The sequence below is a fragment of the Microtus pennsylvanicus genome, chromosome X, assembly GCF_037038515.1.
Source record: "Microtus pennsylvanicus isolate mMicPen1 chromosome X, mMicPen1.hap1, whole genome shotgun sequence".
Classification (NCBI taxonomy): Eukaryota; Metazoa; Chordata; class Mammalia; order Rodentia; family Cricetidae; genus Microtus; species Microtus pennsylvanicus.
The window spans coordinates 35,487,295-35,498,415 of record NC_134601.1 but is presented as its reverse complement, the minus strand read 5'-3'; the positions used below and the strand labels follow the sequence as shown (position 1 = coordinate 35,498,415).

The 11,121-nt window shown below is 43.3% G+C and overlaps 1 pseudogene; it reads right to left on the bottom strand.

Annotated features, from left to right (window-relative positions):
- Positions 1–4,500: 4,500 nt before the first annotated feature.
- On the bottom strand, positions 4,501–6,132 carry LOC142840174 (E3 ubiquitin-protein ligase RLIM pseudogene; annotated as a pseudogene).
- Positions 6,133–11,121: the final 4,989 nt, after the last annotated feature.

The following is an 11,121-nucleotide window of genomic DNA, read 5'->3' as shown; positions in this document are numbered from 1 at the left end:
AGAGACAGAGACCCAAATTGGAGCACAGGACTGAAATCTCAAGGTCCAAATCAGGAGCAGAAGGAGAGAGAGCACGAGCATGGAACTCAGGACCGCGAGGGGTGCACCCACACACTGAGACAATGGGGATGTTCTATTGGGAACACACCAAGGCCAGCTGGCCTGGGTCTGGAAAAGCCTGGGATAAAACCGGACTCTCTGAACATAGCGGACAATGAGGACTACTGAGAACTCAAGAACAATGGCAATGGGTTTCTGATCCTACTGCACGCACTGGCTTTGTGGGAGCCTAGGCAGGTTGGATGCTCAACTTACTAGACCTGGATGGAGGTGGGGGTTCCTTGGACTTCCCACAGGGCAGGGAACCCTGATTGCTTTTCGGGCTGGGGGGAGACTTAATTGGGGGAGGGGGAGGGAAATGGGAGGCGGTGGCGGGGAAGAGACAGAAATCTTTAATAAATAAATAAATTAAAAAAAAAAGAAAGCAGTCCTAAGAGGAAAGTTCATAGCACTAAGTTCCCACTTAAAGAAAACAGAAAAAGCGCACATTGGAGACTTTACAGCCCACCTGAAAGCTCTAGAAATAAAAGAAGCAGACTCACCTAAGAGAAGTAGAAGACAGGAAATAATCAAACTGAGGGCGGAAATCAACAAAATAGAAACACAGAAAACAATCCAAAGAATCAATGAAACAAAAAGCTGGTTCCTGGAGAAAATCAACAAGATTGATAAACCCCTATCCAAACTAATCAAACGGCAGAGAGAGAATATGCAAATCAATAGGATCAGAAATGAAAAGGGGGACATAACCACAGACACAGAGGAAATTCAGAGAATCGTTAGATCTTAATACAAAAGCCTGTATGCCACAAAACTGGAAAATATAAAAGAAATGGACACTTTTTTTAGATAAATACCATATAACAATGTTAAACCAGGACCAGGTGAACAATCTAAATAGACCTGTTAGTCATGAAGAATTAGAAGCTGTTATCAAAAACCTCCCTACCAAATAAAAGCCCACGACCAGATGGTTTCAATGCGGAATTCTACCAGAACTTCCAAGAAGACCTAATACCTATACTCCTTCATGTATTTCACAATATAGAAACAGAAGAGGCATTGCCAAATTCCTTTTATGAAGCTACAGTTACTCTGATACCAAAACCACACAAAGACTCAACCAAGAAAGAGAATTACAGGCCAATCTCACTCATGAATATCGACGCAAAAATCCTCAACAAAATACTGGCAAACCGAATCCAAGAACACATTAGAAAAATTATCCATTATGATCAAGTAGGCTTCATCCCAGAGATGCAGGGCTGGTCCAACATACGAAAATCTATCAATGTAATCCATCATATAAATAAACTGAAAGAAAAAGCCATATGATCATTTCATTAGATGCTGAAAAAGCATTTGACAAAATTCAACATCCCTTTATGATAAAAGTCTTGGAGAGATTAGGAATACAAGGGTCATACCTAAATATAATCAAAGCAATATACAGCAAGCTGACAGCTAACATCAAATTAAACGGAGAGAAACTCAAAGCCATCCCACGAAACTCAGGAACATGACAAAGCTGTCCACTCTCGCAATACCTCTTCAATATAGTGCTTGAAGTTCTAGCAATAGCAATAAGACAACATAATGGGATCAAGGGTATTCGAATTGGAAAGGAAGAAGTTAAACTTTCGTTATTTGCGGATGATATGATAGTGTACATAAGCGACCCCCAAAACTCCACCAAAGAACTTTTACAGCTGATAAACAGCTTTAGCAATGTAGTAGGTTACAAGATCAACTCCAAAAAATCAGTCGCCCTCTTATACACAAAGGATATGGAAGCAGAGAGGGAAATCAGAGAAGCATCACCTTTCACAATAGCCACAAACACCATAAAATATCTCTTGGGGTAACTCTAACCAAGGAAGGGAAAGATCTATTTGACAAAAACTTTAAGGCATTGAAGAAAGAAATTGAAGAGGATACCAGAAAATGGAAGGATCTCCATTGCTCTTGGATTGGGAGGATCAACATAGTAAAAATGGCAATTCTACCAAAGGCTATTTATAGATACAATGCAATACCCATCAAGGTCCCATCAAAATTCTTCACAGATCTTGAGAGGACAATAATTAACTTTATATGGAAAAACAAAAAAAAACAGGATAGCCAAAACAATCCTATACAATAAAGGATCTGCTGGAGGCATTACCATCCCTGACTTCAAACTCTATTACAGAGCTACAGTAATGAAAACAGTGTGGTACTGGCATAAAAACAGAGAAGTCGACCAATGGAATCATATAGAAGACCCGAATTTTAACCCACAAACCTATGAACACCTCATTTTCGATAAAGGAGCTAAAAGTATACAATGGAAGAAAGAAAGCATTTTCAACAAATGATGCTGGCACAACTGGATGTCAACCTGTAGAAGAATGAAAATAGACCCATATCTATCACCATGCACAAAACTCAAGTCCAAATGGATTAAAGACCTCAATATCAGACCGAACACACTGAACCTAATAGAAGAGAAAGTGGGAAGTACCCTATAACAGATTGGCACAGGAGATGGCTTCCTAGGTATAACCCTAGCAGCACAGACATTAAGGGCAACATTGAATAAATGGGACCTACTAAAACTGAGAAGCTTCTGTAAAGCAAAGGACACTGTCACTAAGACACAAAGGCAACCTACTGACTGAGAGAAGATCTTCACCAACCCCGCAACAGACAAAGGTTTGATCTCCAAAATATATAGAGAAATATATAGGGAAATGCAACTCAAAACAACGTTGAGATATCATCTTACACCTGTCAGAATGGCTAAAGTCAAAAACACCAATGATAGCCGTTGCTGGAGAGGCTGTGGAGTAAGGGGAACCCTCATCCATTGCTGGTGGGAATGCAATCTTGTGCAACCATTTTGGAAATCAGTGTTTCGGTTTCTCAAGAAATTCGGGATCAACCTACCCCTAGACCCAGCAATACTACTCTTGGCAATATACCCAAGAGATGCCTGATCATATGACAAAAGCATTTGTTCAACTATGTTCATAGAAATATTATTTGTAATAGCCAGAACCTGGAAACAAGCTAGATGCCCTTCAATGGAAGAATGGATGAAGAATGTGTGGAATATATACACATTAGAGTACTACGCTGCGGTAAAAAACAATGTCTTCTCGAATTTTGCATGCAAATGGATGGAAATAGAAAACACTATCCTGAGTGAGGTATCCCAGACCCAAAAAGATGAACATGGGATGTACTCACTCATAATTGGTTTCTAGCAATAAATAAGGGTCACGGATTCTGCAGTTGGTGAACCTAAAGAAGCTAAATAAGAAGGTGAACCCAAGCAAAAACATATAGTTATCCTCTTGGCTATGGGAAGTAGACAAAATTGCCGGGGAGAAAATTGGCATCTTGGGGGTGGGGTGGAATGGTGGTAAGGGGAGATGGGGAGAGAAAAGGTAGAAGGGCAGGAGGGGGGGAACTTGGGGAAACAGAATGATTGGGATAAAGGAAGGTTGGATAGGGGAGCACGGAAGCACAATTCTTAGTTAAGGGAGCCACCTTAGGGTTGGCAAGAGACTTGAACCTAGAGTGGCTCCCAGGAGCCCAAGGCGATGTCCCCAGTTAGTTTCTTGGGCAGCTGAGGATAGGGAACCTGAAATGACCCTATCCTAGAGCAATACTGACGAATATCTTGCATATCACCATAGAACCTTCATCTGGTGATGGATGGAGATAGAGACAGAGACCCACACTGGAGCAATGGACTGAGCTCCCAACGTCCAAATGAGGAGGAGAAGGAGGGAGAACATGAGCAAGGAAGTCAGGACCACGAGGGGTGCATCCACCCACTGAGACAGTGGGGCTGATCTATTGGGAGCTCACCAAGGCCAGCTGGACTATGACTGAAAAAGCATGGGATAAAACCAGACTCTGAACATGGCGAGCAATGAGGGCTGATGAGAAGCCAAGGACAATGGCACGGGGTTTTGATCCTACTTCATGTTCTGGCTTTGTGGGAGCCTAGCCAGTTTGGATGTTCACCTTCCTAGACATGGACGTAGGGGGGATGACCTAGGACTTTAAACAGGGCAGGGAACCCTGATTGCTCTTTGGACTGGAGAGGGAGGGGGAGAGGAGTGGGGGGAGGGGAAGAAGGGTGGGAGGAGGAAGAGGGAAATGGGAGGCTGGGAGGAGGCTGAAACTTTTTTTTTCTTTTTCTCAATAAAATAAAAAAAGTGTCCACATGCACGTCGCATCTGAAATATTCTTTCTATTCTGAAAGAGAAACTAGAGAAAAGACACGATTCCCTCAGAAAGCAATGACTCGATGCAGGTTGTGACTTTATATTAAAGCTCCGTGCAAAAACATGGAGATAAAGGAAGCGATTTCCATTTGCCAGTCACTATTCCAGCAACACAGCTTCTTCGAGAGTTCTGTTCTCATTAAACAGCCCTATGTCTGTTTCAGGAAGAAAAGACGACCCTGCGACAAATGGGACAGCTGTTATTCTCCCATAACCAGCGGTTGATGCAGTGGACGTGGTACTCATGGGAGCAAGGTAGCACGCGAAGTTTGTCGCCTTCCGTATATTCAGTAATGCAAATAGTGCATGTCTTCAATGCATCGTTTTCACCAAAACTTCTCGTTGCCAAGTTCTTAATCTGGACATTGGTGGGTCCTCTAGTTAGGTGGTTGTCATTAAAGGGGTAAAGTCGGGTTGCTTCAATACCTCCTTCAAACATCTGTGAGATACTTTCTGAATATTGATCAATGGAACTGAAGCCAGGGTTGTAGCTGGGGATGGAAGCAGAGTTGTTACCACCTGAGCTCCCTCTTCCACTCCATGGAAGCTCACCAAAAGCTGTTGTTCTCTGCCTTAACCTGGTTTGAATCGGAAGAGATGTAGTTTCCCATGATCCACTATTGGAGATTGTAAGAGTGGAAAACCTGGGAGTACTCACAGAGGTTCTCCCAGCTGCACGTTCAGAAAGTGTAAAGGTGCCTATCAAACCTCCAGGGTCACTTTCATAAGTGACCGTGTTGTTTGGGATCTGAGACCTTGACCGAGTTCTGCTAGCTATGCCATCTCTCTGCCGGTCTTCTGCCAGCAGAACTCTTCTGACTTGAAGGTCTCTGGTTGGAGATCTTTGACCAGATCCTGCCGCTTCACCATTGGTATCTGTGTCTGAAGAGCTTGTCCCTTGAGCGGCAGAATTTCTTGACCCAGCCGCCACAAAACGACCTCTACCCAGCAAGTCAGGTCCAGTTGTCTGGTGTCTCAAAGTCCCATGGTGAGGGGCTCTAGAACTTCCCTCGATCTCGTTTACCAAAGGCTGCTCAAAAGTCTGAGATGAGATGCTATGATGAGATCTTCGTGGAATTTCATTTGCTGGGCGCAGAGAAGACCTACTTCTTTGAGCTCTGGCTCTGGTTCTTCGCTGGTGTTCTGGTTTCGGGCTTCTTGCCCTCCTCCGACCTCTGGTGGATGGCACATCTGTTAATGCTTCAGCAGAACTGTGTTCTGACCTAGGTGTTCTGGTAGATGATGTCTCAGATGCTGAATTTTCCACTTGCCTTTGGAGGCTGTGATCCATGTTTTCTACACTAAGACTTGTAGCGGATGGTTCATTTTCATTCTCTGAGGTTTGACTTCCATTATTACGGTTAACATTTGTCTCTAAACTGAATCTGAAATCACCACTGTTTGGATTAGTGTGGCTCACTGCCCTCCCGGACTCATTTCCTCTCTGACCACTTCTTGTTGTATTGCCAGTCTGTCTGACAGAGCTAAGCCAATCTATTACGGAGTCACCATTGGACTCCTCATCTGAAGGGTCTCCATTTTCTTCTGAGCTCTGCGGCGGCGGCAGAGGCGGCCCCTCTTTAACTTGCTGTAGTCTTCTGAAGAGCTCCTCCCCAGTACTTTGACCTGGGGTGCCTAGCAAATTGTTGTCTCTCAGAAGTCGATAGTCTTCTCCGCTCAGATTATTTACAAATCGATGGAAAGCTTCTTCCCGATCCAAGCGATCCACTAGCCTACTGCGCTGTCCTGCAGATTGGTCATTTCCTTGATCGCTAGAATCTGAGTTTTCCATCTTGATGAACAAGTGGACGATTATCTGTCTGTTATGACATAGTACTGAAATCCAATCAACTGGACCTTCAGTTTTCTTCGCTAGGCTTCAGGGGTCCGCGCAGGAGGGGACTGGCTGGGCTCTGCCACCTCAGCTGCCTGCGAGGCCGCCTAAGCTCTGCCGAGTGTCTGCCTCCTGCTCTCTAGCCCGCCTCAGAATGCCTGGAAGAGACCCGCCTCTAGCCCAGCGCCTGCACATTCTGAGACGTAGCTCCAGCAACCATTATCTTCCCCATTGTTACCTAGCAGTGACAGAAATTCACTCAAGATAACTTTTCTTAAAGTCACCCCACATTACCTATTGAATGTATTTCGGGTCCCCTTTCTCAGCTACTCCACAGGACTCAAGAAGTCCTATTCAGAAAGCAGATGGTTCAGCCAAAGCGTACCAGGTGGGACTGGGGAAGAGTGACTGGTAGTCCTACTCGTAGGACAAACCCACTCTTCTTGCAATGCTGGCGTCACGCTGGGGAATTTAGTGAGATAGTGACTGCTTCATGATAGGTTGGCATCACACAGGATGTTCATTGTGCCCTTCCCCAATCACAGTGGCTAGGTGCCATCATGAGAAGGAACCAAGTGTTTGACCTTCGTTACTCTGGATGTCATGAGGACTAGGGTTACGTCAGAGAGCCTGAGGACACCCTGATACAGCCCTTGAGTGGGAGATAGCTGTAGGCACTATTACAGAGAAAGGGGAAGCAGATATGGACATGCTGATCCTTTCAGGTTGGCATCTGATTAGGGTGCTAAGGGGGATGGTGGTTTCTAGCCCAGCCCTCCATGTAAGTGTAAGGAACTGTTACTGTCACCCGAGGTCGGCAGGAAGTTTGACTTCTAGAGGTACCTTTCTGCCATGCATTTCACAACAGGCTGGATGGAAAACAGAAATTCAGACCCATTGGAACGCTTGATTTCCACGGCCTCCTTCCTCCCACAACACGTTCACCGAGGGGTGACTTATGAAAACACAGAGCCTGAGCCTCCTGCTCAGATCTCAGTCCTCTCTTTGCTCCCCTTCCCCACTCTTCAAAGTGTTCAAGGGCTCCTCAATTTGTTAAGTAGGCAGAGCCAGATACATAAACTCTGGAGAATGTTGAACATGGGAGCACCTGCATAGCCCTAAGGCTTGGAAAGCAGAGTGTGTGGAGTAGATGCTGTTGCTATACAAAGAAGAGATGCTCCCAAAGAAGATGGACATGTTGAAGGCCTGACCCTTGGCTAGTCCAGGATCAGCAGTTTCATAAATGGTAGACAAGGCAAGAGAACTCCATTTAAACACACCACTCTTTGCTCCTAGCAGACTCCAATGTTGGGAGACCCAGAAAGAAATCACACACTGATATAGGTGGGTCTTCTATCTATCTGTTGCTTTCATTGGTTAATTAATAAAGAAAACTGCTTGGCCTAATAGGTCAGAACATAGGTAGGCGGGGAAGACAGAACAGATGCTGGGAGGAATAAGGCAGTGAGACAGATGCTATAGCTCACCTCTTCAAGAGGGATGTAGGTTAAGATCCTTCCTGGTAAGCCACCACCTCGTGGTTCTACACTCAGTAATAGAAATGGGTTAATCAAGATGTGAGAATTATCCAGTAAGAGGCAAGATAATTGTAGTTACCCTCTACATTATTTAGACTCCTTGAAAGAGAATGCTTAGCAACACTTTTTTTATATGTTGCTTCCTTAATATTGTTTGTTGTTTGTAATTTTATATTTGGTTTCTGTTCCTATTGTATATAGTTATATTGGATTTAGTTCGATCTTGTTTAGAGAAAGGGGCTATCAAGGGGGACTTCAGCCAATCACATGCTGCTTAGTGTGTCCCCTGGGGACACAGATAGCCAATAAAAGCATCCATGTGTTCTAGCTTTCTCTCTTTGTGTTCCTGCTCTCCTGAAATATCAGAATCCTGGTTTTGTAAGTTTCCTGTCTTCTGTTTATTAAAGCTGAATATTATTTTAAGTTGGTTTGGTTAATTACAACTTGAATCCTCCTCGCCCATCAACACAAAAATGTGATTTAAAAATTAGTTGATCAGAGGACTTAGTATGATGTGTTGAGATTTCCTATGCCAGACTTAGTCCATCACTTCTGATTTCAGGTCCTGGCAGCTCCTCAGGGTATAGACGGAATGCAGCCAGATTATCTGAGAGGATATAAGACAAATGGCATCTAACCTAGTTCCCAGTAGAGTCCTTGTTCCCCCCTTGGAACCTCATGAGCACAGCCTTTACTGTCTACGTTTCTATTGGCATGTTGGTCTTCCCATATTCCACCCATTAAGCTTTATGTACAGTGTTCAAGGACTTCTCTAGTCAACACCTCAGAACTCTTCTACATCCCTCCTGTGACCTCATTCCTAAGGCCTACAGACTGCAAGGTCACATTTATAACAATAATGACTCCCACCCTGGTACCAAGGTTCTGGACTTATTTCATTTCTCATTTTCATGACAAAATATCAGACCAAAGTACCTTCAGTAGAAAAGGGCATATTTTGTGCAGGCTTAGGAGCAAATACAGCCCATCATATTGTGATACCATGGCAGTGACAGTGGCTCCAGCTCTTGTGGCAGGCTGTTGAGACAGCTCTTTATAATGTGCCAGTGGTGATGAGGCAGAGAATGATGATGCTCTGCTCAATTTGCTTTTCCCTTTTGTCCTCTTTGTTCACTCTGGGAGCCCAGCCCATTGACTTTTGCCGCCCATTCCCAGGGTATATTCCCTGAGAGCTGTCTCTCTAGAAATGTGCTACTCGACTGGCCCAAATTCACTTATGGTGGCAATAAAGATCAACCACAGAAACATAATGAAGACCATGTACGTCAACTTTGTCACCAGCATTGTACTAAATGGGAGGAAACTGAAAGCATTTCATTTTGAATAAGAAGGAGAAAAGACCACTTTCTTCACTCTTATTCAATTCAGTGCTGAAATCTTAGTCAAAGCAATAAGACAAGAGACAGAAGCCAAAAGAAAACAGAAGTAGTCAAATTACCTCTCAGATTCTGTACTTGAGAGATCCAAAGGAGTCTTAGATATCATAAACATTTTCGGGACAGAAGCAGAATACCAAATAAACCTATAGAATAAGATGTTTGTTTATATAAATACTGAGCTTACTGAGAGAGAAATAAAACAATTCCTTTAGCAATTGCAAAAATAAAATCACCTAGGCAATTGGACTAGTGAGATAGCCCACTGATAAGAGACCATGCTACTCTTACAGAGAACTAAAGTTTGGGAAGCTCACAACTTCCTCCAACTCCAGCTCCCTGAGATCCAGTGCTATCTTCTGGCCATTGAGAGCACTCGCATACACACAGCTATACACAAAAATACATAATTATACAAACAAAATGAGTCAAAAATTAACTGCCTAGGAATAAACCTAACTTTTAAGCTGAATATTTATTTAAGGCACCTGCAATTATAATGAAGCTGGGCAGTGGTGCCACATGCTTTTAATCCCAGCACTCAGGAGGCAGAGGAGGCAGATCTCTGTGAGTTCGAGGCCAGCCTGGTCTACAGAGCAAGATCCAGAACAGACTCCAAAGCTACACATAGAAACCCTGTCTTGAAAAACCAAAAAGAAGACATGTGCAATTAAAATTTTATTATATTTTCCACTTCTTTCTTTGTGTGTGTATACACATTCAGTTGCCACTGTGGGTGTGTGGAGGTCCGAGGACCACTTTCATCAAATAGCTCCCAGGAACTAAATGGAGCTTTTAAGACTTAGTAGCATATGCCATTACCTGCTAAGCCATCTCTCTAGCCCTACAATTAAAAATGTAAAACAACAATTAGCAATTGTTGTAGGAGGGGGAGGGGAGAGGGTGAGTGCTGGAGTGGGAGGTAGGGAGGAAGTGGACATTTTGAATGATATTATTTATAAAGCAATGATAGAAACAAACAAACAAAACAATAAATATGTTAAACATCGGGCCTAGAGAGATGGCTTGGCAGCTAAGAGCACTGGCTGCTCTTCCAGAGGGCCTGGCTTCAATTCCCAGCACCCATATGGCAGCTCACATGTCCAGTTCCAGAGGATCTGACACCTTCACACCAAAGCACATAAAATAAATTTTCATAAATAATAAAAGATTTTAAACAAAAAAGAAACAATTTGAAGAATGACTTTATGATATGAATTTTAAAAATTAATATTGAGAAAATGGTGGTCTAACCAAAAGCAATTGACAGATTCAGTGCAATCCCTATCAAAATTATAATGTTATTCTTCATAGAATTGTAAAGGACTTCCAAAATTCACACAGAGACACAAAACATCACATGTAACCAAAGCTATCCTAAGCATGGCAATGCCTTATTTTGTTACACTAGAGATCCTAGAGACAAAAAAAGCATGCTACCAGCACCAAAACAGAGACAAAGACAAAGGAATAGATAAGAGACTCAGAGTAAATCCACACAGGTACAGGTTGGCATGTGTGTCTGAGACAGGATCCCTTGCAGCTCAGGATGGTCTTGCCTTGAACTACTGATCCTCCTGCCACTATCTCCCAAGTCCTGGAATCGCAATGGTCATTTGACTTAACTTTTGACAAAGGTGCCAAAAGCTCACATCATAGAAAGCACCACTTTTTCACCAAATGGTGCTGAGAAAACTGTATGTTCTCTTGAAAAAGAATTAGTCTAAGTCACTATCTCTCGCCTAATTGTACAGAAGTCAATTAGGTCTGCAACAACGACCTTAATAAAAGGCTTTCAATTTTGAAACTGCTGACCTGAAATGGGAAGAACACATCACAATAGAGGTGAGGCATGGAAAGGACATTCTGGCAGGAGCTCCAAATGCTCAGAAGGCACAACTGACAGATTGGGTTTTCTGAAACTGTAGAGCTGCACAGCAAAGGGAATAGGCATCAGAGTGGAGAAGCCACACACAGAAGGAAGGAATTTCTTGCTAGCTCTATAACTGACA